Here is a 25,991-nt window from a genome sequence, read left to right as displayed (position 1 = left end):
TTTTTTACTATTAGGGATAATGTAAACTATTATCTTTTTAACTCAAATTCTTTTCTGCTTCAGTATTTCTGACTTATCCCAAGCAAAATTCCAAGAAATATAACTGTATTTTAATAGTCCTCAGTTTAATGGCACTGAGTTTGGGGAGAATGAGATGAACTTAAGCATTTTTAGAACCCAGGCAATGGAATATTCAGGAGGCAGTGTAAACCATAGTTACTGCTGTTGCCTTCTCAGTAATCTGGGTGAATTTGAAATGACCTAGAGTGTAGTATAAAGGCTTCAAGATTCTTTTTTTTTTTTTTTTTAAAGATTTTATTTTATTTGAGAGGCAGTTAGACAGAGAGAAAGGTTTTCTGTCCTCTGATTCACTCCCTGAATGGCCACAATGGCTGGAGCTGGGCCAATGCAAAGCCAGGAGCCAGAGCTTCTTCCAGGTCTCCCAGGTGGGTGCAGGGGCCCAATTTATCTTCTGCTGCTTTCCCAGGCCATTAGTAGGGAGCTGTATTGGAAGTGGAGAGCCTGGACATATGGTATGCCAATGCCACAGGTGTAGGCTTAGCCTACCATGCCACAGCCCCAGCCCCAGGGCTTAGAGATTCTAACAGAGTATGACTGCCCAATGGATAACAAACATTTCTTTCTTTTTTTTTTTTTTTTTTTTTTTTTTTTTTTTTTTTGACAGGCAGAGTGCACAGTGAGAGACAGAGAGAAAGGTCTTCCTTGCCGTTGGTTCACCCTCCAATGGCCGCCGCGGCCGGCGCCCTGCGCCCGGCACACTGCGCGGATCCGAAGGCAGGAGCCAGGTACTTATCCTGGTCTCCCATGGGGTGCAGGGCCCAAGCACTTGGGCCATCCTCCACTGCACTCCCTGGCCACAGAAGAGAGCTGGCCTGGAAGAGGGGCAACTGGGAGAGAATCTGGCGCCCCGACCGGGACCAGAACCCGGTGTGCTGGCGCCGCAAGGTAGAGGATTAGCCTATTGAGCCACGGCGCCGGCCCAAACATTTCTAATGCGTGATATCATCATGGTAAACTGAGTTATTCTTTATCTTGTTATTTATTTCTCCTTGCTGCTCTCAGAAATATCTAAGACAACCTCAACACCTAATTCTTCCATATAAGACAGTTTTTATAGCTGAATCCCTTGCACACCTCTCAGTCAGTGATGTTGTGAGAACATTTCAGTGTACCATGACCTCACTGAACAAAGGAAGAATTTAAGAGAAAAGAAAATTTCTACATTGTACATGGGTATTCTGTTGTGTTATATGGTGATCAACAAACTTTGCTTTTATTGAATTTGAAACTATTTTTGGTTTTTGATTCCTTTAGATACACATTGCAATAAGGTGAAACATAACTGTTTCCATCTCTTCTCTCTCTAGCACTCTATCTGCACAGTCTCTCTCCATGTCTCTCTCTCTCTCTCTCTGTCTCTCTGCTTCTGTGTGTAGGTACATGTTTTTTTTTTTAACACATGAATGTCACCTGGTTTATTTCAGTCATTAGTATCATTTACAAATATTTAGTCAAATACCTAATCTTTCTGTTAAATACTTCAGAGGCTCGTCATGAAATCATTGGTCTCTCTTCAGTGCTAAGTCATAGCAAATTATCATCTTTTTTAGGTTGACTTTGCTGAGTGTTAAATGCTATTTAAATTTCCTTAGATACGAAGCCATTTCTTTTTCTCCTAATCACTTAAAATATCATGAACTAATCAACTGGAGTTTTTCTCCTATTTTATGAATACACCAATCTAACTCTGACTCAACGTGCATGTTTTTGCCTTTAGGTCAGTGGGAACTTTTCCCGGTCATGTTTTCTTTATTCCCTTCGTTCCCAGTTTCTCTCAGGAACAAATGGCAGCATAGTTACGCATTAGAAACTTGTTGCTGAAGGTGCTAACCTAAACATCAGTGCCAGGATACGACTGAGACTTAATAGACTAATTAATTTGTCTGCTGCACCTCTGACCTGGGAATTACATACAATGGGCTGTACTTAGGGAACTGAGAGTCTGGGATCCAGAGTAGAGAGAATGCAACTTTTGTGTGCTTTAGCCATCAACGTGCAGTTCATTCTGGGTTCTTTTAGAAAACAAGCTTTGAAAGTGGGACTTCACTCCATCACGTTTTTAAAGATAGTCCTGTAAGATTCTGTGTGTCTTATGGTTTGTCTTCTTTTACATTTTACAGTGGTATTAAAGAAAGCCACATTATTTGATCCAAATATGAATACGCTCCTGACTTCCAAAACCCAGTTGTGAAGAATATTACAGTTTCTGTGTTATCTCTTCTGGTAAAGTGTTTGCTCATAACAACCACGGTAACGCATAACCTGAATGACATTGTGAAAAACGTTTTCTTGATGAATTCCTAAGTATGGTATTCATGTTCTCTTTCATCAAGAAGAGAAGTTTTGTTTCCTTTTTTGTATTCCTCTCTTTGCTTCTCCATTTGAGAGACTGCTTAAGCACGCTTCAAGGGTGGTTGATATTTTATTGCCGCTGGAGTCGTGGTTCTGGATGGAAGCTGAAATGAAAGCGTCTACCTAGGGTAGCCTGTCCGTTTATGGGATGTCTCTCTCTGTACCTTGTCAATTCACACAGTTAACAAATCAAGGCTTCCTTGCTGGGGTTTTCTGTAGAACGGAGTTGGAATTTGGTGGTTGTTTCTGTGTTTGGAAACATTCTTTTGACCACCAAATGTGTTTTGAATCCTTTCCAGGCACTCACCTAGGCATTGTGGATATAGTGGTGAACAAGACTGGTATTTTGCAACTCTTCTGTGGCTTGTGTTCCCCAAGGGGAAACCACACACGGAGTGAACACGCAGCATGATAGTGGAGCTCAAGACCAGGCTGAGTGTTGAGCAAAAAGAGAAACCGAGGAAAGGGAGCGGTGTGTGAGTGTGTGTGTGTGTGTGTGCACGCGCGCGCACCCCTGGTGTTCAGTGGGCTGCTTTCTTAGAGGTCATCCTAGAGCTGAGACTGAGGTGACCAGAGGTTGGCCTTTGGGTAGGTGATATTCTCATTAAGTTGCTGGCAGTCCTGTTCCTTGCAGGGTGATACAAGATTTCATAGACTTCTCAAGATGGGCACAATGCCTTGGATATGGAAATGCTTGGGGAATTGTGAAATTTTGTGAGTAAAATAATTATGAGCAATGACCCAAGGGGAAAATGCTTTATCTTTCTAAAGTCAGCTTGCTCCAGTACTAGAGCAGAAAGTGTACGATTTGAATGTGGTTTGTTATTGTTGTGGTTGTTACTGTAAACATGCTATGTGCATCTCATGTTGGATTTTTTCCCTTGCAGTTATTTATCATTTCTTTCATTTTGTAGGTTTCAAGTGGTCAAGAGAGTGGCTGTACCTGCAGTGGATGTGCCTTGTATAAACCAAGTAAGAAAAGAGTGCTTTTATTGGTGGCTCTCTTAGTTTAGTTTTGTTTTTGGTGCAGATATCAGCGTCATATATATCTGGTTGGTAGTATAAATCACGTCAGATTTGCCATGATAGTACGCCTCATAAGAAATGGAGTCATTGATGTTAAGGGAAAAAAAATCATAAAATGATTCTGTGTGCCAGGGTGAACTGTGGCAATTTGCCATGTGTCAGACCAGATCCCATAAAAGTGAGCGAAGGTGTCAAAGCAGTCGAGGGACTAATGGCAGGCCGGGGCTGCTAGGGAAGACGAGGAGTGAAATGGCATGGAGGCCAACCGTGAGTGACTGGACGCCTTTCTTACTGCCTGGAAGTGACTGCGTGGCCCCCGTTCCTCGAGGGGGCCTGAGGAGCAGATGTGTTTGCAGCCTCTTGACTTTGACAGGTTTTTGTGGTGGTGGGAGGAGGCAGGGGAGTTGGAATTCTGTTATCTCTGAACACTTAGTGTTTGAAAGACATTCCGAGATCAGTAGGTAGATAAGCAGCTTCCAGTGGAGGCTTTAAAATATTCATCTCGACTTGTTTCTTCTTGTTTATACGTTGAGCACTGTAGTTCTAAAGGCAGACAAACTATTTAATTTGTTCCCAAATCAAGGGTGAATCTGACTTTCAGGAGAATTTGTTAAACCTTGATGTTGCTCAGGGACTTTTCTTGGCTCTCTGTTCTTGCTATTTTCACTGATACCTGTGCTTTGACTTACGTTGGTCCCGCTTCTCGCATCCCATAGCTCAAATCCTCATTTCTCAGTTCAATTCTAAATTTTTTTTAAAGATTTATTTATTTGAAAGGCGGAGTTACACAGAGACAGAAGGAAAGGGAGGTGGGGGGGAGAGAGAGAGCGAGAGAGAGCGAGAGAGAGTGCGAGTCGGCTGGTTCACTCCCCAATCCGCCACAACGGCTGGAGCTGCACCAATCTGAAGCCAGGAGCTTCTTCTGGGTCTCCCACGCAGGTGCAGGGGCTCAAGTGCTTGGGCCATCTTCTACTGCTTTCCCAGGCCATAGCAGAGAGCTGAATAGGAAGTGGGGCAGCTGCAACTCGAACTGGCACCCAAATGAGATGCTGGCGATGCAGGTGGTGGCTTTACCTGCTACGCCACTGTGCTGACCCCTAAAATAGTTTTTCCTTCTTTCCAAACCGTTTACCATTTCATCAACTGAATGGGGTGTTCCTGTCACTACCCCTACAATGTCCGCAGTGCCTCTCGGGTAGGTGGAACCTGTCCTGCAGCATATGGACACTTCATCAAGTCCTTGCCCGCTGTTCTAGCCTTGTCACTTGTCACCAGCCTTCCTGTACCTACACTTAATAGCCTGTATACTTTTACAGCTCCTAAAAGTATCTGCTTGCTTAGTCATTATGGTGTTCCCTCTTTGCATTTCATGTTCCTCCTTTCTTTTTAATAAACTTTCTATGTGATCTTCATAAAACAAAATCTATTTACTTATTTTTTGGAGAGGCAGAGAGACAGACCCAGAGAGAAAAAGCTCCCATCCTTTGTTTCACTCCTCAAATGCTTATGTTGGCTGGGACTGGATTGGGTTGAAGCTTGGAGCTGGAAACTCTATCCAGGTCTCCCACATGAGTGGCAGAAATGCAACTACTAAAGCCATTGATGCCCCCTCCCAGGGTCTGCATTAGAAAGCTTCTGATCCAGAAAGCTGTAGTCAGGAGCCAGAGGTGGGTATTGAAAATGGGTGTCTTAATTGCTTTAATTGCTAGGCCAAATGTTGGCCACACGTCTCCTCTTTCTGGAGTGCCACTGCTACTGCTTGTCTTGTTACTTGGTGAATTTTATTTATCTTTCATTATTCTATTGAAGGAAATACATCCTTCTCTGTGAAGTCTTCTATGGCAGAGTTGGGTACTTCTTTCTGTCCTCTTGTATTGTCTCTAGCGCATGTCCATTTGGATTTTCAGTGTCTCCCAGCAAAGCCTTTGCAGACACACAGTGACTGCTGTTCCTTCTTAACCCCCAGCACTCACCACAATAACTGTAGGGATTTAATTACCATGCACTGAATAAATGAACTGATACCTGCTCTGTGTGTTTAACACCCTACTATGTAGAATGGAAGGAAAATTGTAAGAATATGATTTAGAGCCTGTTCTTGATGAGCTTGTGGTTTTGTTTAGTGTATGAGACTTAAATACAGGAAATAATTGGGGGCCATATGATAGGATACTGTAGATGTGTATGCATACATACTCAGACACACAAAAGCATACACACTTTGGGTGGGAGAAAGGCAAGTATCTAGGTTATTGGACAAGTTTTATGGAGTAGGCAAGAGTTTAGATGGGAGGGGATACGGAGGAAGTAGAGAGTAGCAGTGGCATTCTTGTCTGAGGTCTGAGCACAACTGTGTCTCATGAATTGATAAGTTCTCATGAGCATGTTTTGCCTATCTTATATTTAGTAAATTTCAGATGCTCTGTATAGTTTAGTGTAAAAGCAAATGTCAATCCAAAACTTTGTGAAGGTCCAAAAATCAGGTAGGGAAAGTGGGATGATGAATAGATCCTGGATGTGCTGGAGAGAAATTAATCCATATTAAGTCCTAAATGGAAATACAAAATAGGCAGTGGAATGATTGACAATTGGAAGAATCTTATGTGACAGTAAGGTAAGACTTCTCATTAGATATGGTCTGAAAAGAGTTGTGAACCATACTTTTTGAGATCCAAGATGCTGTGGCTACACCATTGTTGATCTTTGTGGAGAACATGAAGAGCAGGCCAGAAGTGGAAAACACGCAAACAAAAATCCAGATTCACTAGGTATGGGGAGAAGGGTGAGAAAGATTGATGCCAGCAGAACCATCTTTCTGGTGAACTGAAAAAGAGGAGCCTGTGGGAGTGTGCCGAAGGCTCACATGCTGACCAGTCATTCCAGTTATTTGCAGACATGAAATTGAAGTTGTTTTTAAGACTTTCTTCCTTGGATCACTGGGTTTTAGGCAGAGATTTAATTAATTTTTCCGCTTCTTTTTTCCCCCTACTCTCTGCAGAAAAGTTGTTTCTGCGTGTTGAGGTGTGTGTGGTGGTAGGTGACTTGTCAGCATGCAAGAAATGCTTCTTGATTGGTTGAGACTGAGTTCACAGAGGTAAAAAGTCAGACACTTTGTTCGGGTACCAGGAATTTTAATGATGAAGCCATATTTTATTTTTCCCATTTGGTGAAAAATCCTGTGATATTCAGCTATGTTCCTTCTCTGTACACTTTAAAAAAATTGTTAAGGAATATAACCTCATGTATTTAATACATACAGATTTGGGAACATGATGCTTCTCCCCCATCTTCCTTCCACCCCTACTCCTTCCTCTTTTCCTCCTCCCTCTTCCTTTTCCATTCTTATTTTTTACAGAGATCAATTTTCAATTAATTTTTATTCTCATAAGATTAATCCTACACCAAGTGGAGAGTTCACAGATTAGTATAAAGAAGAAAAAGAAGTCAGGAACTAAAGCAAACAAGAAAAACATTGCTCCCAACAGTCGAGGCAAGGGCTGTTCAGAATTGTCACATCTCAAAGTGTCAGTTTCGCTCCTACAGATTACATTTTAAGTACTATATTAGTTACCACAAATCAGAGAGACCGTATGGTATTTCTCCTTTTGTGACTGGCTTATTTCACTAAGTATAGCGGTTTCCAGTTGCATCCATTTTGTTGCAAACAACAGGATTTCATGGTTGTTTTTTTTTTTTAACCACTGTACAGTATTCCATAATGTATATATTCATAATTTCTTTATCCAGTCTTCTGTTGATGAACACCTGGGTTGGTTCCATATCTTAGCTATTGTAAGTTGAACTGAAATGAACATGGGGTACAGATAACTCTTTCATATGCTGATTTCATTTCCTTTGGATAAATTCCCAGGAGTGGGATGGCTGGGTCATATGGTAGATCTACATTCAGATTTCTGAAGTATCTTCATATATCTTCCACAGTGGTTTCTGTACACTTTTAAATTTTAATTGTAAAACCTGCACATTGGCTCTCCTATAGCTGATGTAAGGGAGAAAAAGGCAATAGTTACTTACTGAATGTGAATAAATATTTAATCGGTCAAAATAGTAAAACTATTTTCTTTATAGAGATTTCCCATTTTTATTTGTAAAATATATTTAAACATTTAAAAAATAAAAATTGTGGAAGATTAGATTTTGTGGGCAACATAAATATAATGAAAGAAAACTCATATTTTTATAGGACTTTTTCACACATCAGTTAGGGTTAGTGAAATTGGTGGTGACTCACTTTCCTGATCTTTTTGTTTTTTAAGATTTATTTATTTATTTGAGAGGCAAAGTTACAGACAGAGAGGAAGAGACAGGGAGATCTTCCATCTGTTGGTTCACTTCCCAAATGACCACAAAGACCAGAGCTGAGCTAATCCGAAACCAGGAACCAGGGCTTCTTCTGGGTCTCTCACATGGGTGCAGGGGTCCAAGCACTTGAGCCATCTTCCACTGCTTTCCCAGGCACATTAGCAGGGAGCTCAATCAGAAGAGGAACAGCTGTGGCCAGTGCCATGGCTCACTTGGCTAATGCTCTGCCTGCAGCGCCGGCACCCTAGGTTCTAGTCCCGGTTGGGGTGCTGGATTCTGTCCCGGTGGCTCCTCTTCCAGGCCAGCTCTCTGCTGTGGCCTGGGAGTGCAGTGGAGGATGGCCCAAGTGTTTGGGCCCTGCACCCGCATGGGAGACCAGGAGAAGCACCTGGCTCCTGGCTTCGGATCGGCACAGCACCGGCCATGGCGGCCATTTGGGGGGTGAACCAATGGAAAAGGAAGACCTTTCTCTCTGTCTCTCTCACTGTCAAACTCTACCTGTCAAATTAAAAAAAAAAAAAAAAAAAAAAAAGGAACAGCTGGGACACAAACTGGTCCCCTATGGGTTGCTGGCACCACGGGCAGAGACTTAGCCTACTGTGTCACAACACCGACCCCCACTTCCCTGAGTAGATTGCTCTGTGTTTTCAAGAAGAAAAATAAAATACTAACATACTTCTGTTTTGTTGCTTTTTCAAGAAAATCTTTGTATAAACTTAAAGCAGCAGATGCTGAAAAGCGTGCAGTGAAATTAGTGTGAACATTCCTTTCTATTGTTTTGTTTCAAGCATCACTCGTCCATTTCCAACAGGTGTTGTGCCAGCTGTGCCCAAATGGCCAGTGGTTTAGAAACTCCTTCCACACTTACCTTGTATTTGTAGCTGTTTACTGTAAAAGGAGTTCTCTGATTACACGGTCCCCTGGATCAGGCACTAGTCCAGAAGACAGAGAGTGAGTCTAATTTGAGGTTTACCTGTATGTTGCTGTTACTTTGCAAGAAAGATGACGTGGGAGGACTGAGATTGTTTTGTGTTTAGCCCTGGTGCTGATACATGGTTTTTTTTCCCTATTAATCTTGTATATTTTGGCATGTGTATTTATGTTGTGGCAAGGAAGAATTTAAATGGAGTCAGAATAATTTTATTTTCACAGCTGCGTGAAGATACAATGAAAGATGGTTTAAATTCTCAGAAATTTTAGATCTATGTGGTCTGCTAAAGTGGAGGAAAAGGTCTCTCATACTTTGATGTAGTAAACAACATGTGACGGCCACTCCATCTGTAAAATTATCTGCTTAGTGATTGTACTTGTAAATCACAGATTGGGAACATATAGGAAATTTTATGAAGTTGTCATACTTTGGTTGAGATAGTAAACAAAACTTTGGAGCTTCTGGATGTTTGCATATTTCATGCTACTGAGATTAAGCTATGCTTTATTTGCTTGTTATTTGTCAACCAAATAAGCAAGTCTCAATAGGCAGTAAATTAAACAAAGCAGTTTCCCATGCTGATAAGAAGGGCTGGCCTTCGGCTATAAATAATCAAGATCGAAACATCTCATTTTCAAACTGTCCTTATGTGTAACAGACACCACATTTAAATATCATCTTAGAGCTGATATCAGATTTCTGTCACTGTCACTTTAGGCATGTCAGTATCGGACTGCATTTTAGCCTCATAGTACGCCTCCAAATACAAGCAGTAGTTAAGAAATGTTGTCCCAGAGTTGCAGCCCTAGGATAGAATATGTCCAGGCTGATAAATGTGGTCTTATTTGCAAGTATACAATTATGTTTGTATTTAGTGGGTAGATTAAAAGTGGGAGTGAAAGAACTATTGAACACTTGTTCTGCATGTTTATGAGCCTGTATTGTAGAACTGCTATTCACGGTCGTGATCCCAAGGCATTGCATTCTCCTTAGTCACAACCTTCCACTATTAAATTTTGACCTGTCCTTTTCACTGAAAAATTTAAGCTAGACCCATTCATTCTGAATATATCCCAGTACAAGTTGAGCTTCATAATCTGAGAATCCAAAACCCAAAGTCTTTTGACTGCTCACATATGTGGAAAAAGTTTCACATTTGGGACCATTTAAAATTTTGTATTAGGGATGCTCGACTAGTCACATCTATGCAAATATTCCAAAATCTGAAATTCCCTCTGTTCTGGTCCCAGTACTTTGTATACTCGTCTTGTACATACAGTCCAGTATGGTGATGGAAAGAGCTGGCTCTGCACCGGCCGGTCTGGGTGTAAGGTCTCACTGTTCTACCCACAATGCCCGTGTGACATTGGGTAAGCTGCCTATATCTGTTCCTTAGCTCTGAAAGTGGATAATAATAGTACCTACTCCGAGGGTTTGTTTGAAGATCAAATGAATTAATATATGTGCTATGCTGAAAACATTGCCCTGCACTGAACAAGAAGGACTTAGCGATCGGATTTCTGGTGTCTGGTCTTCCGATACCTGATGCTGTTAACGTGAGAAATACTATTGCAGGAAAGTAGGATTTTACACAGCATGTTTCTTGTGCTCTTCATTTTGAAGGTAAGGAAATGGAAGCAGAACGCTATAAATAATTTGCTTGAACTACAACAACTAGTTAGTGGCAGACTTGACACTAGAATTTAGGCCTTTCTCAGTGCATTGAATCTGTTCCGGTTTTATCTCGGTGGGTTTCCAACAATTTTAATAGTTATAATTTACATATTAGATTGTTAAATTTTCTCTAATTCAGAATTTAAAGTAATTACCATTCTGCAAATGTCCATCATAGAAAATATTTAATATCCATTTGTTTTATTATAGAAGTCCTTTAAAAAGTTCTTACTTGAAGAGTAATTTTGTATGTTTAGTTATAAAACAATACTAAAATAAGGAAACCAGACTCTTCTGCCACACGTGCTTCTGACCCATGAAGGGACTACTTAGTATTGTGCCATAAGACGGGTGGGCGTTTCTTAATACGTATATATAAACTCTTAAGATTATGCATATATTATTGCCTTACATTTTTCTGGAGCCATGATTGAATGCTGAATAGATACATATGATAACTAAAGTAGAAAGCTTGTATTTTTTTAGATGACTTCATACAATCTTTCTCCCAGACCTAATGATTGATCTGTAACTTTCACAAAGCTCTGTGGTTCAAAGTAAGCTCACAGTCAGGGAGTGGGTGATGTTTGTACTTCTTGAGTGGTTCCAGTGGGAAGTAAGGCTCACGAAAGGCAGAACTACAGAGGAACTAATGACCTACTCAGTGATTTTTTTAAAATGAACTTATTGCCTTTTTGTAATGCTGCCATAATGTTTATGGGTGCAACCTGTATACCTTCATGGACTGAGAGATTGAATGGCTGGGCTGTCTGGGACATGTAATAGATTCCAGTCTTTTTCCGTGACATCATTATTGTAGCAGACTTCTTTGAGAGTATGCATGGCAGCTGTGCCCTGTTGTGAGTTTCACATTATGAACCATAACAACCCTTTCAGCTCTAACCAAGTGATAGGGTAGCTTGATGCTTAACAAATGAAGCCAAACTGAGCTGTGAACCTGTTAACAGATCTAGTAATGACTTGGGCCCCACGTATGGAACATTTTGTAGCACAATAGGGGAGCGGGGAGGGGGACAACACATTGGCTAAAAGTTTTTTTTTTTAGTTTTAAAATAATTATTAATATCAAGAGAACAGATTTCATGTATTTCAGAGATGAAATGCTAAGAAGATAACCATACTTCCCTCCTTCTGCTATTCCCTACTCCTTTATTTCTTTCTCTTTTTTCCCTTTAATTTTTGCAGTAACATACTTCTAATTTGCTCTGTCATCACAGGCTGAATGCAACACACACCATAATGTTCAACAAATAAAAAGTAGAAAGACCACTACCTTACAGGAGCATAGACAAGGGCTATAAACCAAACTCAAATCCTCTTGTTCAGTGTAACTTCGTAGAAATGATACAGAATCATAGTTTGTGTCAATAGATCGGGCATATCTGAAGTTGAGTTTTGAAATGTTGACCTTATTTTCCAGCATATGTGTATTCAATTTTTCATCTTGTAAATGGAAAAACAAGTCGAGGCCAGCTCCATGACTCACTTGGTTAATCATCCGCCTGCAGCACCGGCATCCCAAATTAGCACTGGGTTATAGTCCCGGTTGCTCCTCTTCCAGTCCAGCTCTCTGCTGTGGCCCGGGAGGGCAGTGGAGGATGGCCCAAGTGCTTGGGCCCTGCACCCGCATGGGAGACCAGGAGAAGTACCTGGTTCCTGGCTCCTGGCTCCTGGCTCTGGATCGGCGCAGTGCACCAGCTGTAGTGGCCATTTGGGGAGTAAACCAACAGAAGGAAGACCTTTCTCTCAGTCTCTCCCTCTCACTGTCTATAACTCTACCTGTCAAATAAAAAAAAATTTTTAAAAAGTCACTGAACTATGAAGATGGACAATACAATTATATATTTTTACTATAAAGGTAATAATCTAGCCTAATATGATAGGCTACAAATTCTCATGGTTCAACATCCCTGGGTTACTTAGATATAGGGAAAGAGATTGCTTTACTTCTAATCTACATACTAGTAAAGCAAAAATGAAGCATTGTGCCAGACATTTATGTAGCTTTTGTAGACCTACCTGTGACGTTCTTCACATATTGTGTTTGCCTTGCCAGATTTCTTTTTTCTTGGATATTAATCGGTCCAGTGACTTGCAATACAAACTCTACGCCTTCCTGTGTCTGTTTTCTCTAGTATGAGGGAGCTAAATAATAACCTTGAAATGTGATTTTTTTCTGGGACGTTGAAAATTCTGCAGTGTATCTTCGACACAGATTTCTGAGATGGGAAGTTCTGTTTAGAAGAATATGTTTGATGAATTCCTGATATAACTATAAATCTGGACTCTTGGAATGACAGTGATCTCACAAATGTACCTGCACAGCCCTTGCTGAAAATAGTGAGTACTGCCGTGGAATGTTAGTGTATTCATTATCTCTTACGAATCTTTTGGCAATGATCACTAATTTTTGAGATGACTGTTGTCACTTTCTTGGAATGGGATTAGTTGCTTCTTGCTTGACAATGTTCAGGATATAAAATGTTCTTTTTCAGATTTTCATTGAAATGAAGGGAAAAATGTAGTTTTAAAGAATCTTGAACTTGTTAAAGAATGGTAGTTCTAAACTTTGAATGCTTTTATCATTGTTTTCATATATCACTTCATCTGAAAACGTTTTATGGATAGGAGATCTGACACAGGAAAACATTTCTCTGGAGAAAGGTCTTGTAGTACAACTTCTTCTACATGGCACAGGACCAAGTTTGAAATAAGCCACCTATAATTGCTTTTTCAGGGATAAGAATTGAACTTAGGATACACATTGCTAAGAGTGGGCTAAAATTATGAATCTGTTTTCAGCCTCAGTCACTAGTTTATATATTCAAGCAAAAAAGTCAACATTGGGTAAATATGCTGTTCTGTCTCAAATGATACATTTTAAAATTAGAACTCATAGTTTATGCCATGGTATTTATTTTATGTATTTGAAAAATAAGGAGGGACTGAGGTGGTGAGAAGTCTTTCAACTCATAGTTCACTTCCCTAAATTCCTGTAATAACCAGGGCTAGCCCAAGCCAAAGCTGAGAGTTTGGAACTCAGTCTGGGTCTTTTATATGGATGTCAAGGACTAAAGGGCTTGAGCAGTCACCTACTACCTCACAGGGTGTGCATTAGCAGGAAGCTGGATTTAAAGTGGAGCTGAGACTTGAACCTAAGCACTGCAGGGTGGGATATGGGCTTCCCAGGCTGTGACGCAACTATTGTGCCAAATGCCCTCCCCTATGCCATGATACTTTTTAAAAGGAGAAGTTTAAGGGAAAAGGCCTGATTTTAGAAGACATTATTTAAGGTTTTTAAAATTTATTCTCATTTTACTTGAAGGGAGAGAGAGAAAGGACAAACACTTGTTTCCTAGGGTAGGGTACACGTAGCAGGAAGCTGGAATCAAGTTGGGGAGCTGGAACTTCACCCCAGTACTCCAACAGGGGATATGAACATCCTCAGTGGTGTCTTTAAGTGCTGCGCTCAATCCTTGCCCCAGCCTTTCATTTTAAGGATGTATGTATATTTCTAATGTTTCTGCAAATTAATGTTCATTCACTCTTTTAATTCACTAATTGTATGTCTCCCAAGTGCCAGATACATTACTTCCTTGGAGAAAACAATGTGATCTTATTGAGCTTGCTGTCTGTAGGTTGAATAATGAAATAGGTTCTTTTGAATGGGGTGAAGAAAGATAGCTATCTCAGGACTGTTAAATGGATACCAAATAAGTATGTTAATCATGTTCTTCTCATTTATACATCCTTCTCAATAATTAACTTTTAAAGAGAATTTAAATTAAAAAAATCCCATATTTTTAAAAGAAAAATATTTGGTTTCTTGATCAAGAGTAGAAGAATATGCCCAGAGTTCTTCCTATCACTTTTATAGGTTGTTTTGCCCCCTACGCTTGAATTCTTGCTGTGTTTGGAATGGAATGTGTTTGCCTTTTATCCAGGAGTCATATAAAGAGGAACAAACATGTCTCACTTTGGTTTTAATATCTACAATTACATTGCCCTCTTTACTGGTGCTAACACATTGGTTGGGATTTCCTTTGTGGGATATGTTTTTCAGTAGGACAGAAGCATCTACAGCTAGATCAACTTTTGCTAGCAGGTGATGGAATCAGAACGTCTGCTGTGGGCTTTTGGTTAATTTTCTTTTGGAAGAACTGGAGGCCATCAGTGTAGTCAGGAGGTTTGTGTAATTGTGACAGTGTTGATCGATACATGGCAACGGAGAGGAGGGTGGGTTAGTAGAGCAAAAAGCAGTTTTGGAAAGTCACTATGTCTCTGGTGAGTGTGCAAATTGCTGAACTTTCTTCAAGTGCACTTTGTAAATTTCTTAACTAAGACACGGTTTTCTTATCTGTAAAATGAAGGCATTAATTCCTATCTGATGGAAACACTGAGCATAAAATGACTTCAGAAATGAGTGTCTGACCTCACACTGAGTTGTAATAAATGTTTCTTTCCTCCAGAAATGCAGCCAGCTTGTGTGCAGGTGCCTGAGTGAGCGTGTCACAGTACCCGTCCTGAAGCCCACACGGCCCAGATTCAGTGCTGCTTACTCATATTTGATTCTTTCTTTCTGACTGGTTTGAGGAAATTTAGTCCAAATATAAGTGTAATAAATGCATTGTATTTTATTTTATAATTTTCCCTTGCTTTCTTCCTGAATGTTATTCTGATAATTTATGATTGTTCAAATAAGAAAAGGAAACCGTGTTGTATAAAATAGGTGCAGTGCCATATTGTCATCCCATACTTTGCTTGGTTTTCCTTGCCATTGTGATACATTTCCTGGCCATTGTTACAATTTCAACATTTTTTTAAAGATTTATTTATTTATTTGAAAGGCAGAATCACAGAGAGGCAGAGGCAGGGGAGGGGCAGGGAGGGAGGAAGAGAGGGAGGAAGGAAGTGATCTTCCATCCTCTGGTTCACTCCCAGTTGACCACAATGGCCGGAGCTGCGCTGATCCAAAGCCAGGAGCCAGGAGCTTCTTCCAGGTCTCCCACGCGGGTGCAGGGGCCCAAGGACTTGGGCCATCTTCTAGTGCTTTCCCAGGCCACAGCAGAGAGCTAGATTGGAGGTGGGACAGCTGAGACTCCAACCGGCGCCCATGTGGAGTGCGGCACTGCTGGTGGTGGCTTTGCCCGCTATGCCACAGCGCCGGCCCCTATATTTAACATTTTGTCCTCGGGAAGATTTCACTGTCTGCAGGATATTTTTGCCTCTACTGATGAGTTGACCTCTTCAACCGTTTCAGGCACTTGTGCACGTGCACGTGGTTGGGCCTCGGCCTTTCCTGTCCTCTCTCTGATGCCCAGCGTTCTGCAGCCTTCTGTTTGTTCATCTTGGGTTCTCTGCCCTTGAGAAGGGGCTACCCCTTCTCAGGTTTCATCCTCACATTGTTGCCTGCCTCAGCGCTTGGCGGCTGTTGGAAATGCTGTGCTGTTGCTCTCACTGGGAGCAGCGAGGTCAGATGGCACCAGAACTAACCACCGTCATTCCTTCTCATTGGTCTCTCTCTCATCAACCCGGAGACTCTTTGTTCAATGAGAGTCTGTGGTTTGATAGGCTGGAAGCTGCAGGCCAGAACAAATCCCACTCATTACCATGTCTTGACTTTGCTGTCCCTTCACCGTCAGCCTTCGTTTTCTGCACAACTATAAGTAACTCCATGGCTGAGTGAAGAGAGTGAGGCTGACTGTCTTCCAGGTCTTGACTGTACAAACTCTGCACCTCTTGCTAGGTCACTAAACTTCCTGCCTTTACAGGAAGGGTGCCAGGTTGTGCACTGCACAATGCCAGGGACTCCGTTCATGTAGATTACAATGTGTGGGATGCACCACCACCTCTGCAGGTTTGCATGATTCCAGAGAGAGTGCGCTTAGATAGCCCAAGTACGAGATTATAACTGAGGCCTTCCACTTACTAGTTGTATGATCTTAGGCAAGGTGCTTAACCGTTCTGTGTCTCTTTCTCCTTATCTTTAAAAAATGGAGACAACTGTGCCTAGCCCAAAAGGATTTTTTTTAAAAAAACTTTAAAAAATGTATTTGAAAGGTAGAGGAAGAGAGGAGGAGGAAGAGATAGAGATTGATATGGATCTTCCATCTGCTGGTTCACTCCTGGTCGCTGCAACAGACAGGAGCTTCATCTGAGTGTCCCATGTGGGTGCAGGGGGCCCAACCACTTGAGCCATCTTCCACTGCTTTTCCCAGGCACATTGGGAGGAAGCTGGATCAGAAGTGGAGCAGCTGGGACTCGATCCAGTCCCCATATGGGATGATGGCTTTGCAGGTGGTGGTTTTACCCACTGTGCCACAACACCGACCCCTCAAAGGGACATTTTGAAGATCAGATGTACTAAGTTGTCAGTTTTACTGATATACCAAAATTGCACATACTTAACAGGGTGCTGTGAGATGTGTCCTGACACGTGTATAGATTGTGTGATGATGTTCGGTGTAAACGTAACTATGTCTTCTAACATCTGTCATCTTTGTGGCATCTCTCAAGCTGTGTGCAGTAGGTTACTATTAGGTATAGTCAGCTGCTGCACAGGAGGAATGCTGGAGCACCTTACTGTGTTCTGACTATAACTTCGTGCTCATCAGTCGAACTTCCTGACTTCTGTCTTCAGCCACTACTGGCAGCCCCTCGTCTGCTCTGAACTTGTAGGAGACAGACGTTTTTAGATTCCACATAGGAGTGCAGTCATGCAGGATCTGTGTGTGTGCCTGGCTTATTTCGCTTAATGTAATGACCCTCCTGTGGATACAACACAAACAGAGTTGCATATGACAACATGGAGGTGGACTGGGCCTACAGCTTCTCAGAGAATGTCTGTGTCGATGGGATGCTAATGGCCAATACTACTTATAACACTATCCCTGTTGTAGCAAGTGACAGGATTTCTTCTTTTCTATGGCTGAGTAGTATTCTGTTGCATATCTGTGTCACCCAATATGATATTTATGAAACACCTAAAGTTGTTGCTGGCACATATTGAACACAGTATATATATTAGCATTTTTCTGCTTGTGTGAATGGCATTTCATAGGATCCTAAATGTGTTTTAACTTCTAGTTCTTCTTGTTACCATTGAAGGAAGCAATCTTCAAAAAGTTCTTTGAAAATACAAATCAGATTTAATGCTATAACTAGTACTCAAACAGTATTTTTCACTTTATGTTTCTGTGTGGGAGCAAACTGTTGAAATCTACTTAATGTATGCTAAACTGATCTTCTGTATATAAAGAGAATCGAAAATGAATCATGACGTGAATGGAAGGGGAGAGGGAGTGGGAAAGGGGAGGGTAGCGGGTGGGAGGGACGTTATGGGGGGAAGCCATTGTAATCCATAAGCTGTACTTTGGAAATTTATATTCATTAAATAAAAGTTAAAAAAAAGAAAATACAAATCAGAAAATTATGTGTGGATTTCAAAAAAACATGGCGGCAAAATAATCTTTAGCTTTTAATTTGTTTCCTTGAACTTTTTGAGTTATTCTATATGACTTACCTTTCACATTCTGGATACTTTTCTTTCTTTTTTTTTTTTTTGACAGGCAGAGTGGACAGTGAGAGTGAGAGACAGAGAGAAAGGTCTTCCTTTTCCACTGGTTCACCCCACAATGGCCGCTGCGGCCGGTGCGCTGTGGCCAGCGGGTGTACCATGCTGATCTGAAGCCAGGAGCCAGGTGCTTCTCCTGGTTTTCCATGCAGGTGCAGGGCCCAAAGACTTGGGCCATCCTCCACTGCACTCCTGGGCCACAGCAGAGAGCTGGCCTGGAAGAGGAGCAACCGGGACAGAATCTGACACCCCGACCGGAACTAGAACCTGGGGTGCCAGCGCCGCAGGCGGAGGATTAGCCTAGTGAGCCATGGCGCCGGCCTTGGATCCTTTTCCATTAGATCTTTCCTAACCCCCCTACACTTGAGTGACTATATTATCTTCGGGGATGTCATGCAGCAGCAGGGATCGTAGGAAGGTGATTGAGCTTGTGGTCTAGGCTTTGTTACAGTGTACCTGTCTCTGTCTCTCCCTGGGAGGTACCTGACGGCCAGGGCCTGATCTGCACCTTTGTGGTTGTCTCAGCTTTTCCTACCCTCTGCTTCATTGATAGGGTTACCTAAAGAGGACCCATATCTTGCCCTCTGCTTGGGAGGAAGTTGCTTTTCTTTTCTTCTTTTTTTTTTTAAAGATTTATTTATTTGAAAGCCAGAGTTACACAGAGAGAGGAGAGGCAGAGAGAGAGAGAGAGAGAAGAGGAGGGAAGAGGGAGAGGGAGAGGGAGAGGGACAGAGAGAGAGAAGGAGAGGGGCAGAGAGAGAGAGAGAAAGAGATCTTCAATTTGCTGGTTCACTCCCCAGTTTGCCAAAATGGCCAGAGCTGCACCGATCCAAAGCCAGGAGCCAGGAGCTTCCTCCGGGTCTCCCACATGGGTGCAGGGACCCAGGGGCTTGGGCCATCTTTTACTGCTTTCCCAGGCCATAACAGAGAGCTGGATTTGAAGTGGAGCATCTAGGTATTGAATTGGCGCCCATGTGGGACGCTGGTGTTGCAGGTGGTGGCATAATTGGCTGTGCTCCAACACTGGCCCCCAACACATTTACATCTCAGAATCAGTCTATGAGGCAGTGAGTGTTGTTCCAATTTTATAATTGAGGAATCTGATACTGCTGAGATGTACTGAAGTTCAAGATTGAAGGTTTTCCTTTACTTCACAGATGAAAGCCTTTACAATCCCTTGAGATTGAATGGTTTGAAATTATGTTCCAATATATTTTACTTATTTGCAAGGCAGAGAGAGAGAGAGAAAGAGACAGAAAAATATCCCTCTCATCTACTGGTTCAATCCCCAAACACATACAACAGCTAGGACTGAGGGAGCCCTAAGCCAGGAGCCAGGAACTCAATCCAGCTCTCCCATGCAAGTGATAGGGTCCCAACTCCTTGGGTCATCACCTGTTGCCTCCCAAGGTGTGTATTAGCAGGAAGCCAGAATTGAGCTCAGAGCCAGGATTCAAACCCAGGCTCTCTGGTACTGGATGCAGACGTTGCAAGCAGTGTCTTAACTGCTATGCCAAATGCCCATCCTGTTCATCAGATTTCTCTCTCTTGCCTTGTAATTTTCCCTTTTCAGATTTAAAAGACTTAAGTTGTTCAACAGTTTTAGATTCACTTCTTTCTTTGTAAATCATAGTTTTTTATGATAATTCCTTCCTCATAAAGACATAATATGATTATTAACAATAACACAAAAAGATGAAAGACTTTCATGTTTTGGAATGCGGAGTAAATTATTTTAACCTGTTTTTGGTATTTTATGTCAGCACATCAGACTTTAATGGTTTCTTATTTGTATGAGTAAGAACAACTGCTGAAGCTCATGTCTGGAGAGAAAAGAGAGTAGTGGGCTTGCAAATTATTTACTGTGGTCGAATTCTGGATGTCATTTCTGTTTCCGTGAGTGCCTACAAAGACCAGAATTTGCTTTCTAACAACTTTGATAGACTGAGTGTGCTCTTGTCAAACTTTATGATGTGGATTGAGGTTGGTTGGCAAGTAACATCAGCAGTCTTTTTGGCAGCCCTTTGGTGGAACTAGAGTTTGATTTTTATCGTGTTGTTTAAAGGAAAAAATAAATCTATCTTTTTCTCTCTCTTCAAAGAGGCTGTCTCAGTTTCATTTTGATGTGTTTGTAACTACATCTCTTTCTGTTGACACGTAGGGTGTATCCTTGAGACATCAAAGAAAACTACTCAGTTTCTAACAGCAGTAACTAAAGATGAACCAGACTGTATTATGCTCTCAGTTGATAAATAATCCTTTAAATGACTGTGTACATGGTACAGCATTTATGGGTGATTATTGGTTTATTCATTTGCCAAAATAGTAGACAGTCTTAGGCCAAGCCTCAAGAGTCCTCGGATTGGAGCCGTATTTCATGTGAGTATTTACCTATCTTTCTTTCTTCTCATTCATGGATCTTGCTATGGATTAGCGTTAACAATCCTGCATTTGAGCGAGGCTGTGAAACTCGATGCCTCGCCTAGGAGGCCTGCCTTCCCTGGCCGAATATGAGGTGTGACTATAAAGTGTGAGACTGGCTTCCCCTTTATGGACACGCTGTGTACACAGAGTCTGCCTCCTGCGTGGTGGTCTTTCCCCCTTGAGGGGGTCTACATGTCTCTTCCTTTTTGTCTTTTTTTCTTAGCAGCCTTTGGGCTGATTTGAGGTGAGCTCTGGTGCTTGGCCCACTGAGCTTGCCAGTCCACCAGCTTCTCAGTAAGCCCCTCCCGTTCGGATTGGCTATGCCTGTCCCACCTATCCTCTGTTCCTTTACTGCCTCACAAAAACGCATCACAGATGATGTTGTGATCATTCACTTTGTACTTAATTCTCAGAGGCAACATAGAACTTCCATTAGGGAAGTAAAGTTTCATCAACCCTGAGATGTAAGAAGCCTTCTGATTCACTTATGGTGATGATAATGTGACTGATTGCAAGATGGATCTTTTCCAAAGATGATAAAATGTAAAAAACAAAAACAAAAACATATTTGTGCTTCAGTGAATGATGGTAACACTTATTACTGGGAGTTGACAATCATGTTTGATATGAAGAAAGAACTATAACATGGATGGAACCAAGATAAACTTAGGTGTGCCTGCCCCTCCCTCCTCCCTCCCTCCTCCCCCCCTCCATTAGCATTTCTGAAAACAACTTCTTTAAATAGGCCATTACTGGTTTTGGAACCTGGCTACTCTACATGTTATTAAGAAGATACATGGAACAAAAGGAAAAAGAAAAGAGACACTTTCTAATTCTTTTTCCATCACTCGACACCCATCGGCACTCCACTCTAAAAGCAGTACTAGGCATCGTAATATTATGTCTGAAACATTCATGTATACTCAGTATAGCTTGGTAATTAAAGCATTATTTTTTTTTAAGATTTAATTGTTTATTTTGGGAGTCAGAGTTATGGAGAGAAGGCGAGAGACAGAGAGCTTCCATCAACTGGTTCATTCCCCAAATGGCTGCAATGGCTGGGACAAGGGCCAGACCGAAGCAAGGAGCTTCATCCAGGTCTCCCATGTTGGTGCAGGGGTCCACGGGCTTATGCCATCTGCTGCTGCCTTCCTAGGCACAGTAGCAGGGAGCTGGATCAGAAATGGAGTAGCCAGGGCTGGAACTGGCATCCGTGTGGGAAGCCAGTGCTGCTTATGCCACAGCACTGGCCCCAGTAGGATGTTCTTTAGATTAAAGTAGATTAAGGCTCTGGTATGTGTCTGGGAGACCTTGAGCACACAGTGTCATTGTCCCCAATGTTCTCAGATAATACGTGGACCTTCCATGGTGCTCTGTGGAAGACTCACTGGTTAATGCGTGGAGGACACTTCCTGCAGCATCTGGGCACGTGCTAGGGTGCTAGTTTGCCGGGGCTGCCTTAACAAAAGGCCACAGCCTTGGTGGCTGAAGCAGTGCAGGCTGCTTCTCTCAATTCTGGAAGCTGGGACTCTGAGACCAAGGAGTGCCCCCGGTTGGTTTCTTCAGGGGCCTCCTGTCTCCTGTGTCTGCAGATGGTAGCTTCCCTATTGCTGCCTCTTCCCATGGCCATCCATCCCCTTAGTGTTTCTCTCTGTGCCCTGATCTGTCGCTCCCCTTCTTCGTGGAGGAGCGACACAGGACCCTGCGCTGTTCTTTCGTCTGCTCGGCCCCCCCCCCCGGGTTTGCTGCTGGTTCTTCCCGGGTTGGCTACTATCCCTTCCACCTCCGTGGAAGGGCAGTTCCCCCTGGCCACATTCCCCACTTCCGCAGGGGAGCGGCACACCACCGGCCGGCTTTCTCGGGGGCTGCACAGGTGTTCCTTCAGCTAGATGTTCCCCTTAGATGTTCCTGGTGCATGCCGTCTCTCTCCTCCTTTATAGTCCTCTTCCACCAATCCCAACTCGGCTGCCCACACGCCGAGTACGCTGCTCTCCTCCAATCAGGAGCAAGTCCTACAGTTTATTAGCTGAACTGGAGGCAGCTGTGTAGAAGCTGTTTACTTCTCTCCCAGCGCCATATTGTGGGAGAGCAGATGCATAGAATAAGTCTTAATTCCAGTAACTCAGTCCAGTCCGGGCTGCTCCCCACACTGATCTTCCTCTATTGTCAGGACACCAGTCCTGTTCCCTTTGGGCTCACCCTTGCTGCTGCTTGTTTACCTTTGTAAAGGCTCTGTCTCCAAATCCTGTCCCATTCTGAGTACCTTGGGCTTCAGAATCAGAAGCTAGCGTGGGGAGAGTACAGTTCAGCCCCTGAGGACAGGTCAGCAGCGCCAGTCAGTGCTTCAGCACACTCGCTGCTTATTGTAAGGATGCTCTTAGATGTTAACTGAGTAAAAATGGGCGTAGTGTCAGTACGATATGCTGCCCTGTTCTGAAATAAGAGGGCTTTGCACAGGCTGGAGTGGTTAGCAGTTCATGTGAAAACATTAGGGTTTTAACTGGATGCGAGTTTAAGCAGAGCAGTTAGAGATCAGGAGATACCAGCAATGTTTAAAAAGTTGAGCTTGCAGTGAGCACCTCCTGGTTGAAAACATGCGAGATCACTGATTTGTATGGAAGGCACTTTGCATTCAGAAGGCTTGAGAGGTTAAGTGCCTATGGTGAGACCAGGGTTTAGAGCTGTCTGCAAGCCAAGCTGAGGTGCTTTAACTGTCACGTTCCTAGTGATGGGGAGCTGGTGTTAAAGACGACTGCAGAGTGACAACAGAGGGATTTTAGGAGAGCCACACACACTTTTTTTTTTTTTTTTTTTACCCTACAAAAAATATTCTTAATCTACAAAAGGAAGATCCATTCATGCCTGAAATAAATACCTTTAGGACATCTGGAATGACCTTGTTGGTGCCCTGTGACACTGGTTGTCATGGTAGCTGCCATATTAGCCGTCTCATCAGGGTGTAGGAGGCTACAAGGCTGCACTTGCACGGTTTCCTCGCCGCCTCACCCTCTCCGTGAAGACACCGTGAGATGTAGGGACCCTGCCCAAACCAGTCGGGTTGGACTCTGGAATATCCTGGAGATGGAGACTCCCAGAGGTTGAATGCTGCTTTGATGGTTAAAATGCTTCTTACTTCTCACATTTCTTCTAAATATTTTTACCATTATTATTGTCTGAGCCACATTGGCTATCTTTATAAGGACAACATTCTTTCTTGAAATGTAATATAAAATTTCATTACAAAATATGTAGTTGGGTTCCATTTCATAAAGTTAATTTACTTCACAGAGTTTTGGAAATGCGTTGGCCAGTAAAGTTTTTGATCTTTGATTAAAATGTCAAGTAATAAAAATATTATGTGGATTGAGATATATCTGAATCAAAATCTAGGATAGAGAGAATGACTTAGTTGCAACTTGGAAAGTTTAGCACATTATTTTTTTAAATCCCCTTAAAAGTAAAAAAATTAAAGGTCAATGCGAGAGATCATTTAAAAATTTTCAAAGATTTAAATGTTAATTGTATGTTTTTAGTGTCAAAGTAAAAGTTTAGTAGTCTTTGATTTAGTGTTTAAATTGGGAGCTGATGTCAGCACAGATTGAATTATTGTGAAAGTCTATGGACCAACACCTTTTAACTTATTGGAATTGTTTGGAGTGTTAATTTCCATTTTTTTCTTGAAAATATGAATCTTCATAATTTTCCATAATTATTTTTTTTTACAGGCAGAGTGGACAGTGAGAGAGAGAGACAGGGAGAAAGGTCTTCCTTTACCGTTGGTTCATCCTCCAATGGCTGCTGCGGCTGGCGCACTGTGCTGATCCGAAGCCAGGATCCAGGTGCCTCTCCTGGTCTCCCATGGGGTGCAGGGCCCAAGCACTTGGGCCATCCTCCACTGCACTCCCTGGCCACAGCAGAGAGCTGGCCTGGAAGAGGGGCAACCGGGACAGAATCCTGCACCCCGACCGGGACTAGAACCTGGTGTGCCGGCGCTGCTAGGTGGAGGATTAGCCTATTGAGCCGTGGCGCCAGCCTCTATAATTATTTTTAACATTGATTTGTTTGATAGGTGGAGAGACACACATACATACACAGAGAGAAGTCCTGAATTGTGGTCCATTCTCCAAATTCTTGGGAAGATTAGGGCTGGGCTGGGGATGAAGCTGGGAACTGGGACCCCAGTCCAGGTCTCCCACACGGGTGGATGGAACCCAGTTACTGGAGCCGCCACTGCTGCCTGCCCAGGCCTGCGTTAGCTGGAGTCAGGAGCCAGAGCAGGTACTGAACGCCGGTACTCCAGTGTGGCATGTGGCAGCCCATGGGGTGGGAGTGGGTGGGTCTTAACTGTCAAGCCAAACACCTGCCCCATATTTGCGCTCTAAGATGGCAGTTGTCACAGTCATGAAAGTCAGACTGTATCTCAATAAAAGGGAATACCCTATCTATATTGCCAGTTGTAAGTAAAACATCTCCCCCTGTGGCTGGCCGATTCTGGTTTGGTTAAGCATTACTTCACAGCATGAATCTCCTGTGATCTTAGACTCTTGAAGAGATGTCCTTGACTATTGTTTTCCCAGCTCTTTATCTTAGAGAAGCACTTTGAATGACAATCTAGAGCTGGTGGTGTCATTTTCCTATATAGCCCCATGTTTTTGGAATAGGTTGTAGTAATGTTAGAACATAACGGCAGAGAAAAATACTTGGTATTCGGAGGCAAATTAGGTCTAAGGGTCTGCTTTAATTTTAAAAACAAAAGCTCTACTGTTTCTAGCCAGAAAACCAAATATCTTGGAGTTAAACATGGAAAATGTTTATAGTGTTGTATAGTTTTATTACTACAGACAGAAGGAAAACAGTTTATGCAGTATCTTCTAGCCAATAAGAAACTTTATACAGGGCAACAATCAAGAGTTGAACATTTTGTGGTTTAGTGAGAATGAATGCTAACAGCTCAAGATGTTGAGCCATTCATTTAGACACAAGTTTGACCCTTTTTGGCTTCTGTACGGCATTAGACAGCTGGCCAAGGAGAAAGCTTTGAGTTACCCAGTTGTCCCTAAAGTGAAGGAACATGTGCTTTCTTTTATAAAGATTTATTTATTTATTTGAAAGACAGAGAAAAAGAAAGAGAGAGAGGTCTTCCATATGCTGGTTCACTCCCCAAATGGCTGCAGTGGCCAGAGATGAACTGATACGAAAGCAGGAGCTTCTTCCTGGGTCTCCCACATGGGTGCCGGGGCCCAAGAACTTGGGCCATCTTCTGCTTCTTTCCTAGGCACATTAGCAGGGAGCTGGATTGGAAGTGGAGTAGCCGGGACTGGAACCTGTTCCCATATGGGATGCCGGCACTGGAGGCGGTGGCTCTACCTGCTGTGCCCCAGTGCTAGCCCCAAGCACGTGCTTTCTTACTCTTCTTCCCTGCTTGCTGGCGTGCTGATCTGATGGCTGGAATACTGGCGGGTGCCTTGTACCAGTGCTGAAAACACATGTTAAGCAGTGTAGGAGCAGCCCAGGCCTTTCAGAATTGAGGAGATGCGTGTCAGACCCTTCTGTTACAGTGTGTTCGTGTGTTTAGATTGAGAGAGG

The 25,991-nt window shown here is 42.6% G+C and overlaps 1 protein-coding gene across 2 annotated transcripts in view; it reads left to right on the top strand.

The window, feature by feature from the left end:
• Nucleotides 1-25,991, top strand: part of BMPR1B (bone morphogenetic protein receptor type 1B) — a 447,531-nt gene that overhangs the window by 195,942 nt on the left and 225,598 nt on the right. Inside the window, exon 3 of one of the 2 annotated variants that reach the window (XM_017347401.3) lies at nt 3,348-3,405. The exons of the other annotated variant lie outside the window; for it this stretch is intronic. The gene's annotated coding sequence lies outside the window, so the exon portion shown is untranslated. The remainder of the gene's footprint in view (nt 1-3,347; nt 3,406-25,991) is intronic. 2 annotated transcript variants of the gene reach the window in all.

Source organism: Oryctolagus cuniculus, chromosome 8 (assembly GCF_964237555.1).
Source record: "Oryctolagus cuniculus chromosome 8, mOryCun1.1, whole genome shotgun sequence".
NCBI lineage: Eukaryota > Metazoa > Chordata > Mammalia > Lagomorpha > Leporidae > Oryctolagus > Oryctolagus cuniculus.
Note: the sequence above shows the minus strand (reverse complement) of the source record. Positions and strands in the feature narration are given on the sequence as shown.